The sequence below is a fragment of the Microtus oregoni genome, unplaced genomic scaffold (genome assembly GCF_018167655.1).
Source record: "Microtus oregoni isolate MIOR12 unplaced genomic scaffold, Mior012 000053F_ref0000044, whole genome shotgun sequence".
NCBI classification, from domain to species: Eukaryota; Metazoa; Chordata; class Mammalia; order Rodentia; family Cricetidae; genus Microtus; species Microtus oregoni.
In genome coordinates, this window is record NW_024543829.1 from 4,165,022 (window position 1) to 4,192,299 (window position 27,278).

The 27,278-nt window shown below is 38.9% G+C and overlaps 2 protein-coding genes across 7 annotated transcripts in view; one reads left to right on the forward strand and one right to left on the reverse strand.

Annotated features, from left to right (window-relative positions):
• LOC121437624 (protein SMG5-like) overlaps positions 1-27,278 on the reverse strand; it is a 93,630-nt gene that overhangs the window by 53,750 nt on the left and 12,602 nt on the right. For 2 of the 5 annotated variants that reach the window (XM_041637569.1, XM_041637567.1), the window contains exon 3: positions 22,845-22,923. The exons of 1 other annotated variant lie outside the window; for it this stretch is intronic. The gene's annotated coding sequence lies outside the window, so the exon portion shown is untranslated. Of the gene's footprint in view, positions 1-7,949; positions 7,966-22,844; positions 22,924-23,022; positions 23,060-27,278 lie in introns of those variants that run through there. 2 more of the 5 variants (XM_041637568.1, XM_041637571.1) reach the window with 2 other exon arrangements.
• Sybu (syntabulin) overlaps positions 7,933-27,278 on the forward strand; it is a 104,545-nt gene continuing 85,199 nt past the window's right edge. The window contains exon 1 of one of the 2 annotated variants that reach the window (XM_041637580.1): positions 7,933-8,248. The gene's annotated coding sequence lies outside the window, so the exon portion shown is untranslated. The remainder of the gene's footprint in view (positions 8,249-27,278) is intronic. The other variant, XM_041637579.1, reaches the window with a different exon arrangement.

The window sequence follows — 27,278 nt, forward strand, 5'->3', positions numbered from 1 at the left end:
CGTAAACTCTACAGCCACTATGCAACTCAAAGTCAATGACAAGACATTTTTTTCAGAAGGGAGAATTCATTTAGGACATGAAATACTTGAGTGAGACTCTGTGACATAAGTCTGGGTAACCATTCCAAAAAATTCCAGATATCTCCATCATTAGGAATTATATTAAGATCTCACTTAGTTAGAATGTTGCTTATTATATCATTTAATAAATGTGTATGTCTTAAGTAAATATGTAATTAAATCTAATGTGTGCGTACTTACACATTTGTCATTATCAAAGGTGGCAAGTAGGTTCTACTAGAATGTTGATCCTATTGGTCACAGCGACTTCCCAGGTAACTCTGTCAAGGAAGCATGTAAGACCACCTTTGAGCTTAGGAGGACTAGAAAGAATTATATTCCCGCTTCTCTGGCAGCTGTCTGCTTTGATAGGAGGGCTGGAGTTCAGGTATTTGTAATCCCACACTTAGATCCTTCATAAACTGAAAAACTTGCTAAGTATGCCCTTGCCACCTAAAGGGATGGTGACTGGCTTCCACGAGAACTGAAAAACACCCTTGCACATGAAAAATTAGCTTTCTCCAAGGGAGTCTCAGTGGAGAAAAAAACACTCTTAAGTTAAGTCCTGTGCTCAGCAGTAGATGGCCAAAACAAAATGAACTCAACAGCATCTTTGGGGTCTATTGTGTCATAACATTGTCAGAGTATTTTCCCCATTATAGGTCCTTTGTGTATATACTGTGGCTTCTGTTTTTGTGTATTGAAGGGATTCCTGTATATGTGAGCATATGTGTCTTTCTCACTATCTGTGTTTCTTGTGGTTTTTCTGTTTTGACCAATTCTGAAGTGTTTGTTTTGTTTTATCTTACTGTATTTTATTTTATTATTGTATTTTATTATTATTAGATGTCTGTTTGTTTTCCAAGGAGAGACATAGAGGATATAGATCTAGATAAGAGGGGAGGCGGAAACGAACTGGAAAGGGTCATAAGAGGGGAAACTCTAACCAAAATATATTGTAGGAAAAAAAATCTGTTTTCAATAATAGAAAAAGACTGAGGCAGATGAAAAAGTTGTTGATACAAACGCACTTGACGGAAAGGATAAGAACTGCAACCTAGATTCACAAGTGCGTTGGTGATTCATATCGCCTCCTGGGCTTCCTCTCACTGACCTCCATAACGCCCTTAGAGTCTCAACTCCTCAAGCACGGGCATGTATAATTTTTGGCAGAGATTAACATTGTGCTACCTTCAGAGATGGAAGGTACCCTCTGAGGAGTTTCTCTCTGCTCTGAAACAATGTGTTATCACATTTTAAAACACATTGACAAACCAAATGTTCATTACGTACCTACTGTATTCAAGAGATAATAACAGAGTATATAAGGATTGACTTAATGTTGCTACAATAACATAATGCAAGGCAAAGAGTTGCTGCATTAAAGTGTGAAATAGTCACTGTGACACCGACCTAACCATTACTTTCTGTGCCAGACACTGTGCAAGGTAGTAGAGGCACAATACAAATAATACAAAGCATGCCAATGGTAAGAACTCCCAAACATTCTTTTCTGAAGTCCCTTAATTCTTAGTCTCTCTAGCAATGGAGAATCCAGCTTAGTCACAGGAGCCGTGTGTTGAATTTCTAAATATACACATCTTTAAGTCATGTCACTAGATGAGCCTTGTTTATCACAGTTTACTTTCTGGAAGTCACAGCTGTCCTCTCCAGGGCTCCATCCAGCTGCTGCATCTACACTGCTCTCTCCATCTATGTCTCTATATTAGTCACACTGCAGCAAGTGCCCCGGAGCTCTACCATCATGCAAGACCTTCTGAGCAACTCATAACTATGGCTAACCTGTGAAACAGTGTCCCGACCCCAACGTATAATGCCGCACCCCCATAGTGGGCACAGCCCTTATCGCTCCATAACATAGAGGCGTGCTACTGGGCTGGCTTCTTGGTCAAGAGTTACCTTCAGTGCAGTGCTAGCTTGCCGTTCTGACATAAAATTATTGAAGACACTGATTCCCATTGGATAAGAGTCTGTTCCTCCTTTACATAAATCTACTGCACTAGCTGCATCCAACCCTCTGCTCAAAATTGCATGGTACGAACAAACATGATAACAACAGAAAGCTGTTACAATTACAGATCAGAAGCAACTCTCAGTAATGGAATTTCATGTTCAAACACAGTTCTCAAGAATTGATGTCCAGCCTTATTGAGTCTCCTTTGGTCTCCAGACTCCTACTCAAAAATCCCTTTATGGTGCTTGATTGTCATTTAAGATATCATATAAATAAAGAAAAAATAATCATTTCTCCCATTCCCATCCAAACCCATTACCACAATCCTGCTCCATCTAAGAAAACCATATAGCTAATCAATTGTTCAGGCAAAAAGTCTAACATTCTTGACTCTTTCTCCCCATAGACATCTTATTCAAATGACCCGTAATTCTTTTCAGCCTGACATCTAACCAGTCTAAAATACTTTTACTTCTTGTCACCTTTTAGCCTCTGAACTCATTGCTACATCTCCACTTCTAAGACCTTTAAGACAGTGGCTAACATGACTGCTAGCTCTCTTGGTTAGGTTTGAGAAGGCAGGCATGGTAACCATTTTGTGCTTTGCTGTGTTTCTAGCAGCAACAGCATACAGGAGGCGCTCCATAAACTTACTACATCTTTCCATGGAACCACCATTATATATATGCAATTAGAATACATAGACTTCCCTCCAAACCCTTCCAAATATCTCTTCCCACACTCCTTTAAAATCCATGGCCTCTTTTTGTCATTGGTGGCACCACCTTTTTATTATAGAATTTTCAACAGTATTCTTAGGTGTGCTAGTAAGATTGCAGACAACTTATAAATATTTGTTTCTTCACATATAAAATAAAGCAAACTAGAGTTCGAGGCTAGCCTGGTCTGCAGAATGAGTTAGTTCCAGAACAGCAGAGACTACATAGAGTAACGCTGCTGCGAAAAGACTAAATAAATAGATAAATAAATAAATGAATAAATAGGCGAATTAAGCAATCTATGAATTCCCTATCCATGCAAATTTCTACAACTGTGTGTGTGTGTGTGTGTGTGTGTGTGTGTGTGTGTGTGTGTGCAAAGCTAACTGGAACTATAGAATATTCCTTTTCTACTCAATCCACTCTATGATTTCCACTTGGGTTCCTTTTGTTTTTATATCTGATAATTCATATGTATCACCACTTCACAGAGCACTTTGATTTCTGTCACTTCATTTGACATTCACCTGAAAGTCCCTGGACATTGTGCTGTTTGACCTCACTGATGAAGCTCTCTAGGCTCAGAGAGGTTATGAGATTTCTTCAAATTTGCCAACTATCACATTTCATTTAACCAATCTATTATGAATAAAGCATAACAGTCAATATTATAAATTTTTATAATCATGATGTGCACCAGGAACTTTCTAAAATAATATTTAGACTAATATTTACCACTACATACATGGCTTAAGGAATCCTAACACCTTGTTCCAGTCTTCATAAGGGTTTATAGAGGACTCTAATGCAATGCACCTTTTTTTTTTTTTTTTTTTTGGTTTTTCGAGACAGGGTTTCTCTGTGGTTTTGGAGCCTCTCCTGGAACTAGCTCTTGTAGACCAGGCTGGTCTCGAACTCACAGAGATCCGCCTGCGTGCTGGGATTAAAGGCGTGCACCACCACCGCCCGGCTTGCAATGCACCTTTAAGAGAGTTTTTAGCAGTTTGTTTGAGTGTTGCAATGACTGGTCTTTAGGTCAATTTGAATGGGTTAGAATCATCAAGGCAGTGGACCTCCTGGCGACTCTGTGAGGGAGTTTCCAGAGACCTGTAACTAAGGAGGGAGACTCGCCCTGCATATACAGTACCTTTCCATGGGCTGGGATGAAGGTGGAATAAAAACGAAAGGAATCTAAGAGCAAATACTCATCTCTCTGTCGGCTGCTGCAGACACAATGTGACAGCCACTCCACAGACCTACCAATGTGTGTTCTCTGTTGCAGAGGTTCCCTCTTAGAATGTGAGCTAAAATACATCCTCTCTTCTGTAAGTTTCCCACCCCCCACTTAGGTATTTTGTCACAGCAATGAGGAAAGAAAAGACCCGTGAGACCAAAACTGGCCCCCTCTCAATACAAGAGGACTGACTTCTCCCACTTGTGTATGACTTTGCTGTTGTTGTTGTTGTTGTTTGTCATGAACAACTCAGGTGTCTTTTTTTTTGACTGAGTCCTTTTCATTTGCATTTTCATGATGGATTTTTTTTTATTTATTGAAAATTTCCACCTCCTCCCCTCCTCCCATCTCTCTTCCTCTCCCCTCCCTCTCCAGTCCTAAGAGAAGTCAGGGTACCCTGCCCTGTGGGAAGTCCAAGGCCCTCCCCCCTCCATCCAGGTCTAGGAATGTGTGCATCCAAACAGACTAGGCTCCCAAAAAGCCAGTGCATGTAGCAGGATCAAAACCCAGTGCCATTATCATTGGCTTCTCAGTCAGCCCCCATTGTCAGCTACATTCAGAGAGTCCGGTTTGAGAACTTTGAATGAATGACTGCCTCCAGAGAGCTGCTGCAATGAGTAGGAGTTAAGACAATGTCAAAGGTTTGCCTGCCAGTTAGCATGCCAGTACGGGCAGGGGAAATGCCATGTAGTTCCACCCCTAGATGAAAAGCTACAGGTGTTCAATGGCTGCTGAGAAGAAAATCAATTTCCTCTACAGATGACCTCCTTCACAGGGTGTAGAATCTCAAATGGTCATTCCTGGACATTTACACATATAAGCAACAATAATTGACTAAGAAGGGTATATATCCATGTGTGGATACATACATATATATGTTATGCATACCTGTGTACATAAAGAAGAGATTGTGAATTTGGAAGGAAGAAGGAGGACAGGAACAACATAGCTACTGTACTAATGTGTGAAACTCTCAAAAATTAAAGTTAAAGAAAATTAATAAAGATTTGGCTTCAATTGAGGCTACATGTATTTGTTGTATCCAAAATTTCACACGTTCCTTTTATATCCATGCAGTATGTTGTCAAGGAATGATGACCAAACTGTAGGGAAGCCCTCCACCTTGGTTTCACAGTATAATCAGCACTGTGCCCATTCTGATGAAAAGCATTTCCACCAAGATTTCTATAATGATATTTTGTTTGTGAGCTAACAAATAAAGCTTGCCTGAAGATCAGAGTGCAGAGCTAAGACACTAGATAGCCATAGAGGCCAGGCACACACCTTTCATCCCAGCACGCAGGAGACAGAAGCAGACCGACATCTGTGAATTCAAGGTCATCCTGGGCTACACGAGATTGAATCTGTCTAAAATAGAAACAGAGCTCACACAAAGGTGAACCCAGCACTTGTGATCACAGGCCTTTAATACCAGTACTAGGGAGTTGGAGACAGGAGTGATATGGCTGGGAATATAAGATGGGAAGAGATAGGAGCTCAGAGGAGTCTGAGGTTTTGTAGAGAGTATTCAGTCTGAGGATTCAGAGGGACAGGATTGCCCCTTTGGTCTGAGGATTTAGAGAGGTAAGAACTAGTGGTTGATTGCTCTGCTTCTCTGATCTTTCAGCTTTCACCCCCTAAAATCTGACTCCAGGTTTTTATTTTGACACCAATTAGAATTCATGCTACAGATTTACCTTTTCTTTCCTTTTCTAGTTTGCTTAACCCTCGTCTGGATGGTCTGATCTGGAGCTGCCCGTCAATAAGCACATGTAATCCTTCCCCCTTTTTCGCACGATAGCTTTCAGTCCCAACCCTCACACCCAACCTACCACGCATTATGTTTTTAACATTTCAATCTTCTGTATGAAAATTTGGTGATGTTTCCTTCAAGCAGGTGGAATCTATATTGCAGGGATAGGGCTCTTTCACTTTAAAACTAATCGCCCAAATTTCTACTGTATTTTTTTTTTCTTCTAGCTCCACAATATCTTTAAAGGATTCAAAGGCAGGTCAAGGGGCACAGTATCTGTTGGCTGGGCTGTTGGCAGAGGAAACCAAATTCCTAGTGCACAGTCCTGAAAGAACCTAAGTCAAACTGATGAGGGAAATGCAGGACAACCAGCAATTTTAACCCAAAGCCATGAGGTGTGGGGGGAGGACTTACTTCCACCCATTAAAAGACAATAGAAGATTAAATTCAAAGGTGGGATCCTGAACAGAAGTTGAGGGGGTGGGAAGAGTGCATAGATATGAATCTATTAATGTCAAGATTTAAAAGGAAAGAAAGAGGTGGAGGGAGGGGGCTGGAGATGTCAGGGAAGGAGAAAGGGATTTATAAAACTATCTGTGAGTAGAAGTTTAGGGATTATGGTGCTACCCAGAGGAAAGGGAATGAGACAAGACAGGAACAACCTTTCCTACAGAATGCTTCCTGCAGGAATACAAATGCAGAGCAAAAAAAAAAAAATGTAAGCAAAAAACAACAACAACAACAAACAAACAAAAACAAAAACAGCAAGAAACTCTCCCACCACCCAAGGCATGCAGAACTCTTTAGCCAGCTGTGGTGGATGCCCTTTACCCTTAGTTGATTAGAGGAGGAGCCAACTGTGTGGGGGCCATCCATGATAAGCTAAGTCTGGGCAGGTCACCCAAAGAAGTTCTTTACTTCCAACCATTATCACCTGCCAGAGTAGAGCTCGGCCCTGGATAAATTTAATAAGAGGCCTGAGTCTCAGTTTCCCCTGAAGCAATCAATACCTGGTAGCAGAAAAGAACCACAAGCTGAGATTACCCAGCCCCTACCGAAGAGCAGACCATTCAAAGGAAATGCCTGGCATTTCAAGCGCTATAGATAGAAACACCTGCCAGTGCACACTCACTAGGACATCCCTAGACAAACGTCAGCCAATCAGGGGTCCTGAACCTCAGAGACCCCTCACTCCCACCTTTACTACTATGAAAAAAAAAAACAATTCTAACTGAGCTCTGGGCTCTCTGGTTATTCCAATACGTTAAACATGCAGAGGGACAGAGTTTGCAAACTTGCATACAATAAAGGCTCTTTCCTATTACATACGGGACTTCGTTTCCTTGTTGGCTTGCGGGGTTGCGCGGATTTGGGCATAACACCAACAGCTAGTGCTGAAGAGTTCTAAGAGTTTGGAAGTTCACGGCAGACTACTTGGAACTGTAATATCTCTGGTGAGAGCAAACATCTTCCTATTGGTCTCTTCAGAATCTCACCTTTCCAGAACGGCAGATAGAGAAGTTGTTGCTTAGTTTTGCATTTGGACTGGTAAGTTAAAATGGGATTTCTCTCCAGTCTCTGGAATCTTTCCAGCCTTTCCTAAAAAGAGCACAAATTCTATCTCTGTTTCATTAGCTATTAAACAAGTTAATTTGTTATTATTGTTTTTGTCCGTGCTATTATCTCCTAAGAACCAGAAAGTAAATGACTGTGTATGTCCCCAGGTCAGAAATCTGAGCACTTAGACAAACACCTTGCGTGGAGGAAGTAGGCAAGGTCATTACTGAACTTGGAAAGGGTCTGCAGCTGCACAAGTGTTCTCAATTGGCTCCTTAGGTGATTCCAAGCAGCCTTTGCTCGAGAGGGGAATTCTTCCAAGGACAGGCTAGCCTAAAGGCCACCTTAAGTTCCTGCTGCTGTTTCCAAGGTTTTACAGAGTACTTCTGCCCCAGCCACCCCCCGGGGCTTCAGTGTACCACTGCTAAACAGACACACTCATCTCCCGCCCTAGATGGGGCTCCCCCCACTGGCGGGAACTAGAGGCACTGCAGTGCGACACCCCACGGGGAGCTGAATCTCAAGCCTGTGCTTGTGATCTACACAGGCCCTGGTGACAGCGGCCAGACCTTCTTCGGTTTGAGAGCCCCAGAGAAGAACCCTGGGTGCAATCGATCCTCTGGTAGCCAGCGTCTTTGCGTCCCCACCTACCCGTGCCGAGTCTCTGGTCTCCGGCGAGTGTCCCCACGTGTTCTGAAGCCCCAGGTGCCGCCGCGCTGGCTCCAGAAGCCAAGAGGCCGCGGGGACCGGAGCGCACGGGCTGCCGCCGCACCACGTGTGCTAACCGGGCTGGCGCGGGCGGAGCGGGCCAAGTCCGGCTCCTCCAGCCCAAGCGCAAACCCGCTGTCACGCGCTGTGTCGCAGGCCGGCGGCCCAGCCCGGTCCCAGCCTCCAGGGTGCGCGGGGACACCTTCTGGACAGCGCAATGGACACGGTCTGCAAAGGAACCGGTAAGATGCACGCTTTGGTGTCAGTGCCTGTGGGCACCGGAGGGCAACCAATGCCTTGAGTTCAACGAGGACGGCTGATCCCAGAACCACCACTTTCATTGAAAGAGGTACCTGGGGCGCACTGGACAAACTCAAGGAGGTCATAGGAAATTGGACACAGGGATGCTTTCCACAGAGGGACACTAAGGCAAAAGCAGTCCTGCCTGATTGGTTATTCAAACAGTCTGCCTGGAATCTGCAACAGTCAGGTTGGCTGGCTAGACCCCAAGTTGGCCATCAGTTTTGGATGTCCCTTGCCTGATGTTTCTCAGAAGCCAGGCTTGGAAATGGCGCCCTTTGAAAGGGAAAATTTCAGTAAAAAGGTATCTCTAAGAATTCTCTGGGGGATGGATCGCTCCCAAGTCCCCAGCCTTCATGTTGGAGCTTCCTGGATGATTTTTCATAAAGATATACCGAGGTGAAAAAGATGAATCTAGATTTCATTGCTATGTTGCTGGAAATGGTAGCACAAGCCAAAATGGGTGGTGTCAACAGCTGTAGGTATGGAATGGGATGGGTTGTAGAATGTGTGAGGAGACCTCTAAATCTTCAGTTGAAGAAGCCACTTGGGGATGCTTCTCTCCTGGTGTTTTTATCTTCCCCATTGAGGTGGAGACAAATGAGGGACTTGTCTACTGATTGCCGGGGTCCTCTGCGGGGTCTCACTTTGTGGCCGCAGAGCATGGGCAACTCTACCGGTGAAAGCCCTTTTCTAGAAAAGAGCCAAACTTGAGCCCCCCTGCAGTTCAGAATCTTGCATCTGAGATTCTGCTGCAGCCCTGCCAGACCGATAGTTTAGTCAGGGGTAGTAGGGGAACGGATGGTGGGTGTCTTTTTTTACCCCAAAGGGAACCCTTAGGGCAAAAGGACTTAAACAGGCTTTCTCTGCCAAACTTTCTCCGCGTGTCATTTGTCACTTTGAAAGCAATATTACTATAATGCAAATGTTGGTTACTTTATTTGACAATGGCACTATTTAAATAAAAGATCATGTAAAGCAGAGCGTTTAATTGGCTTTAATTTATATTTCATTAGCTTGACGTGGACTTTATAGTTAAAGTCCGTAAGGTAATATCTTCTTAAAACTAAGCAATCAGATATATTAAGTAAGGCCACTCTGAAAATATTGGGCCCCAATTTTGTATTTTTATTTACTTATTTGAGTGTGTGCACATCTGAGTGTACTTAGGTGCATGGATCCTGTGCAGAGTTCATAGGACAACTTTTAGGGGTTGATTCTCTTCTCCTACCTTATGGGTTTGGAGGTGAACTGTGTTCATAAATGATTCTCTCTTTAAAAATCTAAGGCTGGGTTGTGGTGGCTCATGTCTTTAATCCCAGCATTCAGAAGGCAGAGGAAGATGGATCTCTGTGAGTTCAAGGCCAGCCTGGTCTACAAGAGCTAGTTCCAGGAGAGGCACCAAAAACTATAGAGAAACCCTGTCTCAAAAATCAAAAAAAAAAAAAAATCTAGGCGTATAAATCAAATTTGGATTTTTAAGGTCTAGCCTTTTAAGGAGTTTCTACTTTGAAGATCGGAAGAATCCCCATAATATTCAAAGGCAATCCTAAAGAAGTCAGGAAGCTAAATCATTGGTAGTCCTGGAGACTAAGTTCTTCACAATGCTAGACAAGTCTCTATATGTGCTTTCTCCATGGAGAATACGGGACTCCAATACAGGACTCCAAAACTGTCCGTTTTACTAGTGTCCTTAATAATTTCCACCATCACCAAATATGAGCTACTTTATTTACTTAATATTATTTAAACACACTCTGTTTTTCATTAGACTTTATCTGTGGAATGAAACACACAAAATACCAGGTTTTATATGTTATCACTTTTCTACTGTGTAGAAAAATGAATATATAACTTTTAAAGAGTTATCTGGGAATCACCTAAAATCATATGTGAACCCTCAGTTGTACACTTGGCACATGGGGAGAAAATGCAAGGTGTGAGCATGCTCTAGGGAGTGACGAGGGAAGCCTATTCCACAGAACAGCAGAGAACATATTAGAGTCAAGCATCCCTATTTTGAAATTAACTCAAAACTCCCATAATTACAGTATATCTCCTGGCACCCCACCGCAAAATCTCAGTAAGTTCTCATGTCGCGCTTTCCAGACGCCTCTCTGAAGTCCATATGCCTTCTCACATGCCCCAAGCTGACAGACAGCCTAGGGGCCAGATTCAATCCACAAATGTATTTACTTCGTTTTAAAAATCAGGAAGATGTTTGCTTAAAAAAAAGGTTGAAATTAAAATTTTTAAAAATTAAAGAGAATTGCTTTTAGAAATCCAAATTTCTAGTTTCAGAAGGGCTGACAGGCTTTTCCCAGAGAGGGCACAGGCTTTTCTACAGAGGTTTCCACTTCTAGTCTACTGCTGGTACACTGACCACTGAGCTCACATATCGACTGTCTTGAGCTTCGTGACTTATGCCCTAAACCACCTTCCAGATCTACTAATCCCACACTATCTATAGATAAATAAATGAAAGTAAAGTGAGCTAGGTATCAACAAAGGCATTATTTTGAACAAAAGCCAATCTCTAAGCACCAATTTTTCCTTACTAACTGCTCAGAAAACACTTCGTGTCAGTTAAATTTTTAAATATTTAAAATATTTAAATGTGATATATCAATACTTATTTAAATAAAAATTAGAATGAATTTAAATTTCATTCAATTTATTATTAAATATAACAATTTAAAGATTTAACTAAGATAAAATATATAAAAATATTTACATATTATTTAAAAATTAAAAATGTAACTCTTAACAGTTCTAGTGGCCCTTCCTTCTCTAGTGTCTGAAACAGCAAAATTAGATGCTTTCTTTTGACATTTGAGCTTTTGGGCGTGCAGTGGGGATCTTTCCTCTTCTCCAGGGTTCTTTAGAAATGTTCTCCGTGCTGCCATGATGCTGTTGATTCTGTTCTGTTGACAAAAGATGCCACGCAAAAGCCTGGCCATGATCATCTAGCTGTCAGATGTGCTAAGTGCTATTATCCACCCTAAGCCACTTACAAGCCTGGTTCTGCAGATTTCACCTTGGCAATTATTTTTGTTTCCTTCAAGTATAATTCAAATGAATGTGGTTTTTCTTTCTTTATATATTCGCAAGTCACAGTTAAACAACTTTCTAATCTTCCTAATCTCTAAAATGAAGTCTTCCAGTATCATGTGTGTCTGAAATCAAAACTTTGGATTTTTCAGTTATTTACATTAGTTGTATTAGCAGTAATGATGTATATTATCATATTTTGCTTGAATATTTAACTAGCTAAACCTCATCACTGACTGCAATAAATGGTGGTAGAATGAGATGGATTTGGCCCTCTACGTTGAACTGCAAGTGGAATAGAGAAGGAAAAGATAATAAGAAGCTATCTGTTTCTCAAAAAAAAAAAAAAAAACCCTGAATGTATAAAATAGGAATTTAATCTCAAAAGAGAACAATTTTTCTTATTCCCCACAGAAAATGATGAACCTTTGACGACCCAACCTAAGACAGTTTCCTGAGTTAAAACCATAAAAATCCACTAGCTGTGCACTTCTTTCCCTGGGGGAGAGTGACTTATCTTATAATATGAACAGAGAATGGGGTAGAGGATAATATTAACCAACCTTCTCCCTACTTTCTTGGTTTAACTTGTGCCCAGGGAAACTCAGTCTGTAATTTCATCAATTTCGCACCATTAATACACATTAAACTAACTTTAAAAGCCATGGAGTAATAGTCTGAGTGAGTAGGTGCTATTAAACCTAATGACACCTTTGACGCATTTATTAAAATGATGTGTGCCTTTGAAAGGACCATTGTGTTTCCATAAGATAGAGAGGAGTAAACTTTATACTATCTAGGTGAACATCCTTCCATACTCATTTGTCTCTTAGGTACAAAAAAGAAAGGTGGATACAATCAGATTATTTCTTTTCTGTAATTGTATCTTTTATATTTTGAGATTATGTAATTATATCATTTCTGCCTTCCCTTCCCTCCCTCTAAACCCTCCTGTACACCCTTTCTTGTTCTCTTTCAAATTCATGGCCTTTGTGCAAGTTTTTGGTGTGTGTGTGTGTGTGTGTGTGTGTGTGTGTGTGTACACATGTATTCCTAAATACATAATTACAAACATCTCAATCTGTACAATTTTACATATATATATATATATATATATATATATATTTCAGGGCTGATCATTTACTACTGGATAATCAATTATTGTCTCTTCCCTGGTGAAGGCTTTCACCTCCTTTCAACATTCCTTACTTGCTTATCTTCCTTGTGTAAGGTTGAAGATTGGCGTGTTTGTTGCTGTGGTCCTTGTTCAGCTCATGCCTAGGTAGTCATGTTGATGAGACTTTGTGTGTAGCTTTTACCATTCTTATGAGATACAATCTCACAACAAACTCCAATCTCACAACAATCTTCCCACCCTCTCTTCTGCAATGATTCCTGAAATTCTGTCATCTGGGCTGACAATGCTCCCTGCAAAAGCCAAAGACCACATAGTAAAAACCTCAGCACTAGGCATAATAAGCCCTCTTTTGATTTGTTGATCAGGATTGTTCAAGAAACTCCCCCCAACACTAAAGACTATTGCTATTGCCCTTGGTATCCCTCTGGAGTAGGAGAAGAAAAGTTGTTGATGACACCATGTTCTTGAGATACAGGAACCAGAGGCCTCTGAGCTAGGACTGACCTAGACGCTTCCTACCTGAGAACTAATTTCCATGGTACCAGAAATCATCAAGTAAGCTTCCAAAAATAGGGAAGCAACCAACTGTTCTTCCTAGCTGCTTATGAGGCTTATGCACCACAACCACTGCCCTCATGGCATGATAAACTGAAGGAAGCGTACAGTAGTGACACACACCGCCTGGAAATAACTGACAGCTCTCTGATTGAACTTAGAACTCATGCAACAAGAAGTAAGTCATGCCTAGTACTGAAAAGCCTAGCCAACTACCGAGGTTAATAAAGTCCTGGATCTTGGAGAAGTACCCCCAACCACCAATTTGCTAATCCAGTATAATCCTCCTCTACATCCTAAATATGTGTCCTTACACCCAGAGATAAGTGTAGTCCTCACCCCGCATCAAGGAAACTTCTATTTGCAAAAATTGGAGACTATTACAGAAAACCATAATCAAACAAAAAGTAGAATTGTGGAATCTACTCTGAACTGATATATCTTCAAAAGAGCTCTTACACCTAAGGCTATTTATTTTCTTATTACTAAAAATACTTTTATCTTATGATACATTCTGATCATGGTTTCCTCTCCCCTATTTCCAGATCGTCCCTACCTCCTCAACTATACAAATCTTTTGTGATTGGGTAAGGGGAGGGGGGGGAGAATGTTTCTTTTTGTGTCTTTGATTCTTATGCTTTTTCTTCTTTATTGTTTGCTTTTCATGCTGGCTTGTTTGTTTTCATTTGCGTGTTTGTTTTCTGAGTTTATTCCTTAACCCTAACCAAAGTGAATGATTTTCTAGCAGCTCCTACAAGGTCTTGGGAGTTCTGTCCATGGTTCTGAATCGGTTTCTTTCTCTGAGACCCAACCTTCCACTTTTCACATGAAAAAGAAAGACTGGTATTTATCCAAAGCAACAACCTTAAAAACACGAATATAAGGCTAAATGGTGGTGGTACACACCTTCAATCCCAGAACTCTGGAGGCAGGGGCAGGCTGAAACCCGAATTTGAGATCAGCCTGATCTACAGAGTTCCAGGACAGCCAGGGTTACACAGAGAAACCCTGTTTCAAAACACAAAACAAAATAAACAGCCAAAAAACAAAAAAACCATAAATATAAATTGAGAAATTCATGTATTATACAACTATGTAATTATTATAAAAGAAAATGTGAAAACATTATTAGTTTGTGTATTTGAGGAATTTGGGAGGGAAATAGCAAGTGTTCTACCTTGGTTTTTCATCTTTTAACTCTTACAATTCCTTCCTTTACGAAACTGTAGTGTGGCAATAATATTGTTAATCACTAACTTCTGTTCATTTACCAGAAACTTTTCATTTTATATTTTGAGAGAATACTTTGAATATTCTTCATGCAATTTCAAGCAAGGCAACGTCGTGCACATTCTAATAATGAACCATAATTTGCATTCCCTTTTACATACCCACAGGACACTAATGATCAGTTTTCAGATTAATTCACTGAGACATATAGTTCTGAAGATAAGAAGCCATAAAAGTTAATAGTTGTTGAACATATATTGAAAATAATACCACAAGCAGGGCACATCACTACAACATAACATCAGTGAGGGACTGAGCCATGTTGGTATATTTGTGAATTTATTATATCTATTCCCTAGCTAAATTCCTAACATATAGTAAGTGTTCATTTCCTATTAGTTGCACCAATTAGAATCTGAATGATAGGAGAAATACAAAAAGAACAATAATTGGTGGCACTGGTCAGATGATACCAACTCTGGCGTATTGCCTTTAGAGAGGAGATGCAGTCACCAATTACCAAATTAGAGAATTGATTATTCTGTTTTCTCCAATGTATTTAAATATTAAGAGCAAAAATAAGTGTGTTTTTAATTAGTGTGTATTAAATGTTATATACTTGGTGTGTTTCCTCTATAGTATGTCTTTAATATTCATACAGCTATTATCTTTTTCTTCAAATGTGGGAAGTTAATCAACTTGCTTAAATAATCTGGCAAATAAATAATAATTAAAAGTTTTTAATGACTAAGTTTTGGCTTTTAAACAACTATTATCCCCAAATTTCAGTCAACTTTAGCACTGACGTGCTGTATCATTTTTCAAATCACCACCTAAGTTAAAGCTTTTCAAAACTCTGCCCCACCTGACCAGTTTACAACAAATTTCTCACGCATAAATACTTTTCCTTTTCTAGGTAGCTGGGGTTACCTGGGAAATAGAGAACGAGAATGATGTCATGGAAAATTAATAACAGCTGGTGCTCTCAGTCAGCAATGTTTCCTGACACTCTAGTAGAGGAATCATTTCCAGCAGTGTATTCTCCCCCACAGTAAATGATATCTAGTTACAAACTGAAGGAAATGCCCTGCAAAGGGAAATATCTTCTACTTTCCAACAAGGCCTATATCAAACATTTGAACATATTGACCAATTCTGACTTACACATTAAAATGATTACAGAAACATCACTAATAAAGCCTCCAATTGTTTTTACATTTCCCCAGCATGATTGCTGTTTTATGTTGTCCTTTTGAGAGCAGAACTTGCAAATCCAGCACCTCTTTTGCATTGCTAATCATCACTAGCATGCATCCAGAAAACTCACCAATCACTTTAAATCAACTCAAAAATAACAATATTCCCAGAAAGAGTGTTGGGAGAAAGAAACCTGTAGAGAAGTTATAAAAAATATGCAAAATTCTTACCATTCATAAATTAGCAACTCTGACATCCAGTGAAGGGAATCAAAATTGAAAAACTAACTAAAGTAAATACTGATAAAAACATTCCATATACTAGGAATCCTTCTTTATTACATTGTGAAAGGCAAAAGACAATCCAGGTTTATTTGGTGAAATAATGATAGAGCTATGTATTAGATGAAGTGGCTGATAGGTTATTCATGCACTTATGTGATTATGTATGTGATTAAATATCCAGACTTATACATGTATAATGATAGCTCCATCACCTCCTCTGAAAGGCTTTTCCTGGACATTGTCCAATTATCTCATGTAAAGAGAGGAAAATGAACATTAGTCATATGGACACAGAGAAAGGGGATTTAAGGAAAGAGCTTCAAACTCCTCCTAAAAACTTGAAATCAAATATTAACAACTTGCTTTGGATTTATTGATTAGAGTAATAATAGCATTAAATATCATTTAAATTAAGCTCCTTCCATATTTCAAAATGTATTATGTTAGCACATAAATAATTATAGGGCTAGCTGGGTTTTTTTTTTCCTTTTTCATGATGGTAACTTTTTCACAGCATTTTTGATACCATTATGTTGTGCTTTTATCTGTAGTTCACTATCCTTCAAAACTGGCTTGATGATTGCTTTTACACATGTCAGTGATGAGTTTTGCACAATGGGAAGAAGAAAATGGTGGGAAAATTCAAAGATCTGTCTTGGCTTTCTTCATGCACATTTAAAGTAAACAGAAATGCAACGTTTGCCATCTATGTCTCTTATCAATGGGACCAATCACAAGGTGATAACAATTTTCTAGCTATCTGGATTTATATTTATTGTGTCCCTTGTTTTGCTAGAATACAAAAGAGGACTCTTCTCCTAGGCCTTGCTCAGTCAGAGTCCTTCAGCTGGAAGCTTTGTCAGAGGATATCAGTGTTTTCTGAGCATGCAGAAATGCAAATGGAAAATTAGCATTCTACCTAAGGACAAAGAGGTACCAGAAGGCACTCTACATCAGACAGGTGTCTCTGCTTTCCAATTAGTGGGTAGACATAGCCCCTTGACTTGAATTCTTTTAAATAAGTCTCCATCCCTTGCCCCAGAATTAAAACTTTGTTTTCTGATACAGGATCTCACTCTGTACTCTCACTTGGTCTGGAACTTCACTAAGCCGTCCAGGCTGGCCTTGAACTCCCAGAGATCTACTGGCCCCTTCCGAGTACTGAAATTAAAGGCATTCACTACTATACCTGGCAGGTGAAAAAAAATTTTTTAATAACATCTTTTTTTTAAAAAAAAGATTTATTTATTTATTATGTATACAATATTCTGCCTCCATATATGCCCACACGCCTGAGGAGGGCGCCAGATCTCATTACAGATGGCTGTGAGCCACCATGCGGTTTCTGGGAATTGAACTCAGGACCTCTGGAAGAGCAGCCAGTGCCCTTAACCACTGAGCCATCTCTCCAGCCCTAACATCTTCTTTTTAATAGGTGAATTTGCTTATGATCATGAGCGAAGAATATTTGTTTTGATAGGGGCTATTTTCTTATCAAAGATTTGTCATCAGACGGGTGGTGGCGCACGCCTTTAATCCCAGCACTCGGGAGGCAGAGGCAGGCGGATCTCTGTGAGTTTGAGACCACCCTGGTCTACAGGAGCTGGTTCCAGGACAGGCTTCAAAACTACAGAGAAACCCTGTCATGGAAGAAAAAATAAAGCAAAAACAAAGATTTGTTATAATGTAATAAGAAGTTTAAAGAAAAGAGCTTAACTAAGAATTGGTTTTTAAAATAATTTTCAAAGTCTAGTTTTGAAGTTAGAAGGAGTCTGGAGAAAATTTCCATTTTCAAATGAGCATTTAAACAGTGAAGAACTTATCCGTCCTGACTGCATCCGAAAGAATTATAAATTGTGAAACTTACAGTTTATTCCGACTTTTTATTAGGGCGGAGAGCAGCTTTGCTTTCACGCAGAACTACCTTCTGTCATCTTCACTGTGATTGCTGTCAGCTGATTGGCAGAAAAGAAGCTCCAACCGCGGTAGCAAGCCAGTATCCCCACGCCAGGCAGATGGAAAAACGCCGGCGTTGAGCTTCAGTTAGAGCCTATTCTGAGCTTATTCCAGGTTCTATGGCTTTATAAACGAAGCTCTAGCTCAGAAAGTAACTGAGAACTAATTCTTGGTTAGAAATCGTTTATAATGAATAAAACTTTTTGTGATAAGTTAGCTGTTTTGAAGTTGTCCAAATTGAATATTTCTACAGCATTTGAGAGTTTTAATGCTTTCCTAGCTTGGAATTAGTATAGTTTAGAATTTATTTCTGTTCCTAACTGGAACTTCTATACTGTTTTATTTTTTTACTTAATTATCTAGCATTTACATCTTGAAAATAGTTAACGTGACTATAATGGTTTACTTTAGAACTTGTTGGAGACTCTAGTAGACAAAACTGGATTTAAATGCTTATAGGTTCCAGTGCTTTGTGGCACTAGGGAGACCCAAAGTTAAACTTCCACAAGGAGGAAAAGCTGTTGACCAGTGACCTCAGGCATCTGATTCACAAGGCTTATGGTTTCCCAGACACTCAGAAATCTATTCTGAAGCGATGGAATCACTGTGACTCAATTATGACATCTCTGATAACATGGAGTCATCCAATTTCCTCTGTGCTTCATGCCTCCCATCCACCTGGTACCTCATACCTTATGCTATTTGAGTCAGATGAGCAAACAATCGCAAAATCATGCTTCTTGTGTGAGAAACAGCTCGGAGATGAACGTGAGAATCAGTTAAAATCACATAGTAGGCCCCAAGTAATCCTAGTCTTCAGCCAAGGTGCAGAGCCACTACCTAAGAAAGAATTGTCTTTCTCCATAATCTTAAAATTCCTTTGGAACCTCATTTTTTTTTCTGAATCTAAGTCAGGTAAAGAAAATATAGGTTCATCTTTAAGACAAAGCAGTAAATGATATTCCAAGACTAATACACCAACCACGCTATATATTTATCGTCAAGAATGAGACACAGATGTCTTTTGTCATATGTACTAAGTGTTAATGTATTTAGAGTCCAGTCTTGAAAAGCAGAATTCTTTTTTCTTTTCTTTTTTTGATTTTCAAAACAGGGGCCTAGCTATCCTAGAACTCACTCTGTAGATCAGTCTGGCCTTGAACTCACAGAGATCCACCTCCCTCTGTCTCCCAAGAAGTGAGATTAAAGACGCATGCCACAATGCCTTTTCTTTTCATTTCTTTTCTTTTCATTTCTTTTTTAAGGTTTAAGGGCTCTTAAATTTTTTACTAAATATAGCTCTATTCAAAAATATAAAAACAGTGTCTGAGTTATTCAGAAATGTTTATTATACTCCTCCTGCTTCGGGGGTCCATCTCAGTCCACAGTATGGAAGTCATCTAAGACAGTTTGCTCACACGGAAAAGTAAATGAGATTGGACTATGGCTTCATTAACAGGGTTGCTAAAAAGAATTCAAGAGATGGTGCCTATTTGAAGTTCTAACAGGGTCCCTGACACACAATAGCTATATATTTCAAGATAGTCTTAATATTTGCTCTCTAGTTTATTAGTCTTAGCATTAAAACATCTGCTAGGCCTTAACAATGGGTATGTAAAAACGTTTATGCCTTGTAATTTTGTTTTTTTAAATATGTGTGTGTGTGTGTGTGTGTGTGTGTCTGTGTGTGTGTGCACGTGTTTTCAAGTGTCATGGCGCTTGTGTGGCACTCATAGAACCTATGGGCATCTACTCTCTTCTAATATTGTGGGCACAGGGATAGAGCTCAGGTCGTCAGACTTGGCAGCTAGAACCTTTACCCTTGGGTCATCTTCCCAGCCCAGCCCTATTTGCTGTTTTTTTAAATGCAGATTAATTCAAAGCTTTACTGGAACATAATGTGTATATTTTTGTAATTGTTTTCAAAACAGTGGGATTTGAAGTTAATCGTGCAGAACATATAGAGTTCTTTTTTCTCCAGCATATACTATAGGGCTTAAATATTTTTAACAACTGGCCACTTCCAAAGCTATCCCTTAAATGGCTGGTTCACGTGTTCCTAATTTCATAAGAAATCCATTCCCTCTCAAGAACTATGACCGTTGTTCAATTTAATAAGAAAATAGCTAAGTCACTTTTAGTCATCATACAGCTTTGAGATTCAGTGGGGCTATGATTCTCAACATAGAAAATTCTACTGCCTCTTGATCTCTTTCCATCGAATTCCCTCTAGTCTGGATTTGTATAACAAAAATAACAAAGAAAAACAAAAGTTCCTGTTGCTGTATCTTGTAGCTAGAGTTACACAGATAGGCATAATACTGGGGCCCCAGATTCCAAGTCGCTAAACTGCAGTTTATTAAACGTACAACAGACAAAATTGTTTGTATTTATTACAACCTTGCCAATGATGACAGTCTACCTTCTGAGCACTTAATCAATAATGCCTGAAAGAGTTTCCTAAGATGACAGATACATGTAGAAGAAGTGGGAGAGAGGAATTCCATTTATCACTTTATCAAGTAATAATTCCAAATTTCACTTTATCAATTTTATTACTAATTTCTTATTCATTATCAAAATTCTACAGATTGGGGCAAAATAATTTAGTGGAAAAATAAGGAGATTTTAATTATTTTTAAATTACATACTGCATTTTTTCATCCATGTTATACACTTTTTATAAGCATTCTCAAAAAGAGCTACAGCAGTAATTATTTTCAATATTTGCCTAGCAGGAGTGCACACTCCTTATTTTTTGTAAGTGAATAGTTATAAAGTAACCACAGACTCTCCTGTGTGCCTTCACTAAGTTATAGCCCTAAGTCAGCTAGCCACACGTCCTTACAAGAATCACAAACCCTGCTTAACTCAAAAAACATAAGTGCTCTGGCCCCTCCCATAATAGACCAGGTGTCAGTTTTATTTCATATTTTTACATTTACACGAAACATAGAGTAAAACTAGTTTGAAACTTCTCAAATGTTACTTCACTCAAATTATTTTAGGAGGAAATGCTGTCAGCCTAATTCACAGAGTGGGAAATTTAAACTCTAGCGGATCTTGGAGCCCTCTGAAGCATTACTGGAAGAACTCACCTTCTGCTATCTTCATTGAACACCCTTCCAACCCCCCTGAAAATGTACCCTTTGAGGTGGTTACTGCATATACTGCTCAGAACACATATCTGAAAGAATGCCCATGTGTATTCCTTCTATTTCAATGACATGCATGAATAATGAATATTAAACTTATGAAACATACACTCAGATATACCCTTTCTCTCTTTTTAAACTGTACTGCTCCAGTATTGAGGAAACAAAATGCTACTAAAATAATGGTCTCAGATTTAATATGGTGTACTCCTAAGTAGAGCTTTCTCCATACAAATTTAGTCCACTCTGCCAAAAAGAATTACTCTGAAGATAGAAAACTAGTATCATGCATTGAAGTGAGGTTTTCATACCTTCTTGCTGTATTATTAATGGGAAAGAGCAAATAACTTCAACTAGAAAATAGTCTGGGAGATGTTGTTTTAATCTTTTGTAAAGAATATACAGAATTTAGTATTCAGACCAAAAGAGGAGAAATTCTATGCTAAGGTTCCATTTTCCTCCCACCTCTTGTCCTTCCCATTTTCCTTCTCTCTTTCCTTCCCTGTCCTTTCAGATTATACACTACACATGCAAGGAATGGAGAAAGAAAGCCACAGAAGGGAAGGAATAAGGCTAGCTTGGTAAAACATATTCTGGGATACTTAAAGCAAATGTTCTTTACTTCAAACCTGTATTTAAACTACACTACACTTAAATGATAGTTTAAGTGTATAGAGGTGAAACAGCCTTTCTGCTTCATTCAGTAGTGTTCACAGGATCAACAAGTAATTTTACAATGGCCTTCTGTGGTAGTAAATATTATGGGAAAAGCATCATCATAAGAGGTGTGCTAGGATGCATAAAAATTTGAAACTATTTCAGTTAATATTATTAATGATGTGTTTTTCTGAGATTATAAAAGATAAATGGTTAAATCTTATTTTTAAATTTTTTCCTTAAATTAGAAAGTAGCCTGTTTGGCATGCACTTTTGATGCTGCGATTGTTGTTTTCATATACACACATGATGGCGATATCTTGTAACAGAATAAAAGAGGAAGCTAGTCTCTACATCATAAAAGATGTATATTTGTGTTTTGATCACAGTTTTATTACAATTACTAATCTTTTCTTTGTCTTCCTTAAGCATTGGTCTGTACCTTTGAACTGAAAACATGGTGGTGATGATGAGTGCCTGTCAGTTACTAAGGGTTAAAGAACCTTATTGCATCGCATACAGGGACCTCCCAGTTCAAAGGCATAGCTAGGGTTAAAGGCCAACCAACATTACTTGCATAAACACAATTCTAATAAAACAACAGAGATACAGTTACGCTAACAAATAAATGTCCAATTAGAAACTCTGAAGTCAATTAAAGTATGCTTCCATGTTCTAAATGATATTGGCAGGCTGCCTAGCATTTTCCTTGAACAAACAGAAGCTACAGAGAAGAAAGGATCAACCAAAAGTAGCTTATCGAGATAGGTAGACTTACATATTTCAACTTACACTACAGGCATTAAAACATACAGCATTTGTGTAAAACTGACATGATATTAAATCAGAAGAAACAAGGTCCTGTTGAAATTCAATGCTTTGATATACTTTGCATGATACTATATATATATATATATATATATATATATATATGTAATCCATTCAATCAGATTTTATGGTTATTTGTGTCAGAGTCAATAAATGTTTTCAATTTCAGAGATCGGTTGCTTTGTAGAACTAAATACACCAGAGAAGCAGGCCTGAATTCCCACTGTCTAGGAACATTTTTTTCTGTTTTCAGTGTCTCTCCTTTTATAGGCAAGTAAGTGTCTGACATGTGGATAACTTTTAGTCCATTTGAACTTAATATTTAATATAAGCAAATTAAATACACATATTTACTAGTATTTATAAAGTACCATAATAAAAGTTGAGAAATTTTTCAAATTATAAGTTCCTGAGGTTGAGTTACTGGCACAGACTGTTTCCACTATTGATCTTCTCTTGGATTATAGGTTTGGAAAGAAATATTTACCATTCAGCCTTGCCTCGCCTCAGTCTGCATCATTTTCGTCTTGTAGTCCTCTAAAACATTCATCTTTGGCAGAAATAGCCTGAAAGAGAAGGATACTAGTTTGCTATTTTTAAATTTTACCATGAAAATTAGGGGCTTTGCTTTTGCTTATCTTGTGAAATTCCAGGGTGACACTCACCTCAAAAGCAGAGTTTGTCTTCTATTCTTCTAGTGTGCTTGCATACAGACAAAATCAGTCAAATTACATTGTATTCTGGGGTTATACTTTAGAGAAAGCATGTTAGGACAGAGAAAATATTGATAATATAAAATTCTTTAAATTGCCCATTAAGTTCACCACAGTCAGTTTTCTTATGAAATTAGAAAAGATTATTTTTCTTTAAATACAAGATACTATTGGTGGCTTATAACTAGAGCCATAATATTCAAACTGGCTCTGTAAAGGCTTGACATATAGGGTTCGGTGAGGTGGGAGAACCAAGGACATAACTCATGACCAGCACAAGCTGAAAAGTGTCTCTACTATTAAACATCTATGTCTGTTTCCATCTCCACTGTCTCTTCATCCCTCTCCCCAACTTCTTACAACTTGAACAGCTGTTTAATGTCTCTTCTTCCTCCTTCTCCTCCTCATCCTCTTTTCCTTCCTTCTGATCCTCCTCTCTCTCTCTCTCTCTCTCTCTCTCTCTCTCTCTCTCTCTCTCTCTGAAAAAATTCTGCTGCTTTGTCAAAAATCCCATTAGCCTCCCTAAATTCAAAAGCCTGTGGAATCAGGCCAGCGCTCACTCAGAGTCTCTTGGGAATCAGGAAAACTTTCAGAATGAATTTAAACTTTGTCATTAAAGATGTATAGGTTGAACTTTATTTTTGCTAGAGTCACCATTTTCTACAAGCAATTCCAACACTTGGAGCTTCTTTTTCCTCATCAGATGTAGGCTGCAATACTTACCTCAAGCAATCTTGCAGTGTTAGATGGGTGAAGACTTGTTTAGCCTAGCATAATTTTCATCAACAAATGAGTGTCAATATCAGTATTTAGAACAATGACTATTAATGGCTTTCGTCAAAGCAAACAAGCAGGGTTGAGGAAGCTTGTTTACTTTGTATACATTTTACACCCTTGAAATATATCTAAAAAAGTTAAAGCAACATGCTACATATTCTCAGCTTCTGAGCTATGAAATAATTGGTTTTATATTGAAGCTTACACCTTCATAGTTATACCAAATTCTATCCAGTCTAGCCTCCACTATATTGTCATTTCCTTGTCCTTTACTGCATTTATCAACTTATTCTGTCATCCAAAAAATTACAAGCAAAATGAATAGATATACTTCTTTTCTGTATTAACACTATTGTTTTGTTAACTATCTCAATTTTTTATGTGACAGGAAATAGATGTGCTAAAATGCTTTGATTTGGGCTTATTTTAAGGGAAGAAAGAAAGAAATGCAAGTTTCCCTTTGAGATTTTGTTCATTCGCCATATTTTATGGAGGTAGAGAGGTTTGCGCTATTATTTAAGACATGGATTATCAAAATTTCTTACAGTGCTTCCAAGTTAATAGTAGCGACATAATCATTGTATTTATTTAGGGAGTGCTGATCATTGTAAATCACTTCCAATAAACACCCTTGAAATACACCCAAGAAAATTTAAGTAGCTACATCTTCTCAATCTCTGTTGTATCTGATAATTGATTTGACGTGAAAGTTGAAATTCTCATATGTAAACCAATTCCAGATAAAGATCTAATTTACCATTAAATTAAAAGACAAGGTAAAAAGGGAGCACTGAGATTGAGAAGGTGGGACAGAAGAGAAAGAATGCTCTGTGGACCTAGTGTATTTCCCAAAGTCTCTGAGCTCTTAGAAGTACGCTCTATGTATAACCGAATTAGTTAACTTGACCCTGATATTGAAGTAAATGCTTTATTTTAAATGTCTAATTTTTAGGCTCTGAATAAAGCTTCTCTTCGGTTGAGAAGAATTTTGTTTCCTGGGGGACACTGGATGATTTGGAGGCATCTTTGACTTGTCGGTATTTGAGCCGTGGGAAGGGGGTTGATAATGGGTACAATTTGGAAAGGGTCCTAATCGTCCTCCAGAGTGCAGAACTGCCTCACAACAGGTTTATCCAGCTCAGCGGGTCTATCGAGCTGAGATTCAGAACCCAGGAGTGAAGCCACGGACTTTCAAAGAAAGGGTTGTGTTGAGCTGCTGGATTTCCCACTCCCAAAGCCTGCTCCGTCCCTGTTGGCGCAGTGCTCTCCACTCAGGGGCAAGGCAGTGGCATAGGTATTCATTTTTTATCTTAAAACAGTTGCTCGCGCCTCCTGTTTACAGAGTGTGCCATGGTGACTTGGTTTTTAGTGGGAATTTAATGTGCTTTGGGAACTTAGCGAGAAATATGCGGACTCTCAGTTAAGAGAATTTGAGGAAAAGAAAAGTTGAACAGCAGGCACTTTCTCCCTCCAACTCCAAATGCCTTTAGTGGATCCAAAATTGGAAGTGTGAATAAAACTACTGTGTATTTTAAAAAGATGTATTTGGGAAGCATTGGCCCAGCGCCTTCAGCACATGAAATCTTCAGCGCTCCTGATCACTTATTTAGAAATGGGATGAAGTGTGAAGAAACTGCACCAGCAGGAGGAATCAGTTAAAATTTTTAAAAAGTAGAAAATAGTTTCATAGAGTATGTGCATGGTTACAAGCCAGCTGGCACGGGGAAGACTCTGACTCACTGTTGCAAAGCCTCAACTTTTCTCACCTCCTTCCATAAGTCAACAGGTGTTGGGAGCAGTGAGACCCCAGATCCTGAATTTCTTGTAATCCCCTGATCTGGGTGTCTACAGCTGCTCTGAGCACAAGACCTTCAGGAGTTCCTGATGGCAGGAGCGTGGTTTCTGGTGGGTTTGGCTGGGGCGTGGCTATCTCTATATAATCTGCCCCTGAACACAATAAAGGGGGCGTTCTTGAGGAATTCAAGGATTCGCTGTCTCTCTGTCTGTGTGTGTCTGTATATTTTAACCTCCAGCCCCTTGCCGGAAGCTCAGTAACTGGGTGCCAGAGCACAGAGTGCAGACACGGGGGCACGTTGCGTGGCAAACAGGGAACTTTCCATTCATTTGTTTGCATTAATGAGATGATTTGGAGAGGGGGATTGAGCTTGTCACCTTGAAACTAATTTGTCTCTTTTAAATCCACTCAAAATAAGAAGCATAAATTCCTCCAAACCCATAAAACAAAGACCTCTACCCATTTAAAACCTTTGGTGAAGCTGAATGGTGATTGTGCACCCCTTTAATCCCAACACTAGGAGGCAGAGGCAGGCAGATCTTTGTGAGTTCAAGGCCAGCGTGATCTAGAAAGTTCCAGAACAGCCAGGGCTGTAACACAGAAAACCCTGTCTCGAACATCCAAAAAATAAAAAGATAAATAAAATAAAACTTTTGGTCATGGTAAAGTCGATTAGAAAACTCTAGAAACTGATCCTTCTTCCTCCAACTGATCACTGCTAATGCATAGAGAGGGATTTCCAGCATGCTAAGAAGCCACATGCTCACTGAGAACTTAACATGTTCTGAATCCGATTCTGATGTATTGGCTCCCCACAATTTCTCATTGATGTTTCTATTGATTATGCACTGAAATGAAATTTTTGAGTTAAATTAAAATACATACTACAACTAATTTTTTTTTTTTACTTTGGAGTATCTCTTTCTACATATGATACAAGACTGAATGCCAAGCAATACTGGTGGGAAGCAGTGTAAGGTGCCATTAGTCAGCAAACATCCCTTTTCTTTGGATTAGAGCCATTATACAAATCAGTAATTTACTTAAATTTTCAATCTTTTTCTTAATTGTTGATAGAAATGTGATTTATGAAGGCCAGAAAACACCATCATTAGCACTGTGCAAAATGAGTAATTAATTGCCTATCAAATTAGCTTAGGGAACCATATTACAGTTTTTTTAGTCTCATTAATGATACTATTGACACTGTTTAGACTATGTGTTAACCATTTGGTTCTTGCTACTATCTAATACTTTTTTGCTATTGTGTGTGTAAACGTCTCTGCACGTGTGTGCATGCATATGGAGTTCAGAAGAAGACCTCAGGTGCCATCCTCAGAAATGATGTCTGCCATCCCTAATACAGCATTTCTCATTGTCCCAGAGCTCACCAATTAGCCTAGCCTAATTGGTCAGTGAGATGAGGGAAATATATTCTCATTTGAGACATAAAAAATAAACATCGACTTGAAAATAGCCGGTGTACATATTAAGCTATTAGATAACAGCTCTGGATCTCAGTTGCATTACTTGAGATACGATATTACACTAACTACACAATTCAGAAATGTTACATACTTATGGTTCTGGTATAAATAATTAAACAGATTTTACCCTAACTTACCACCTCTTACCA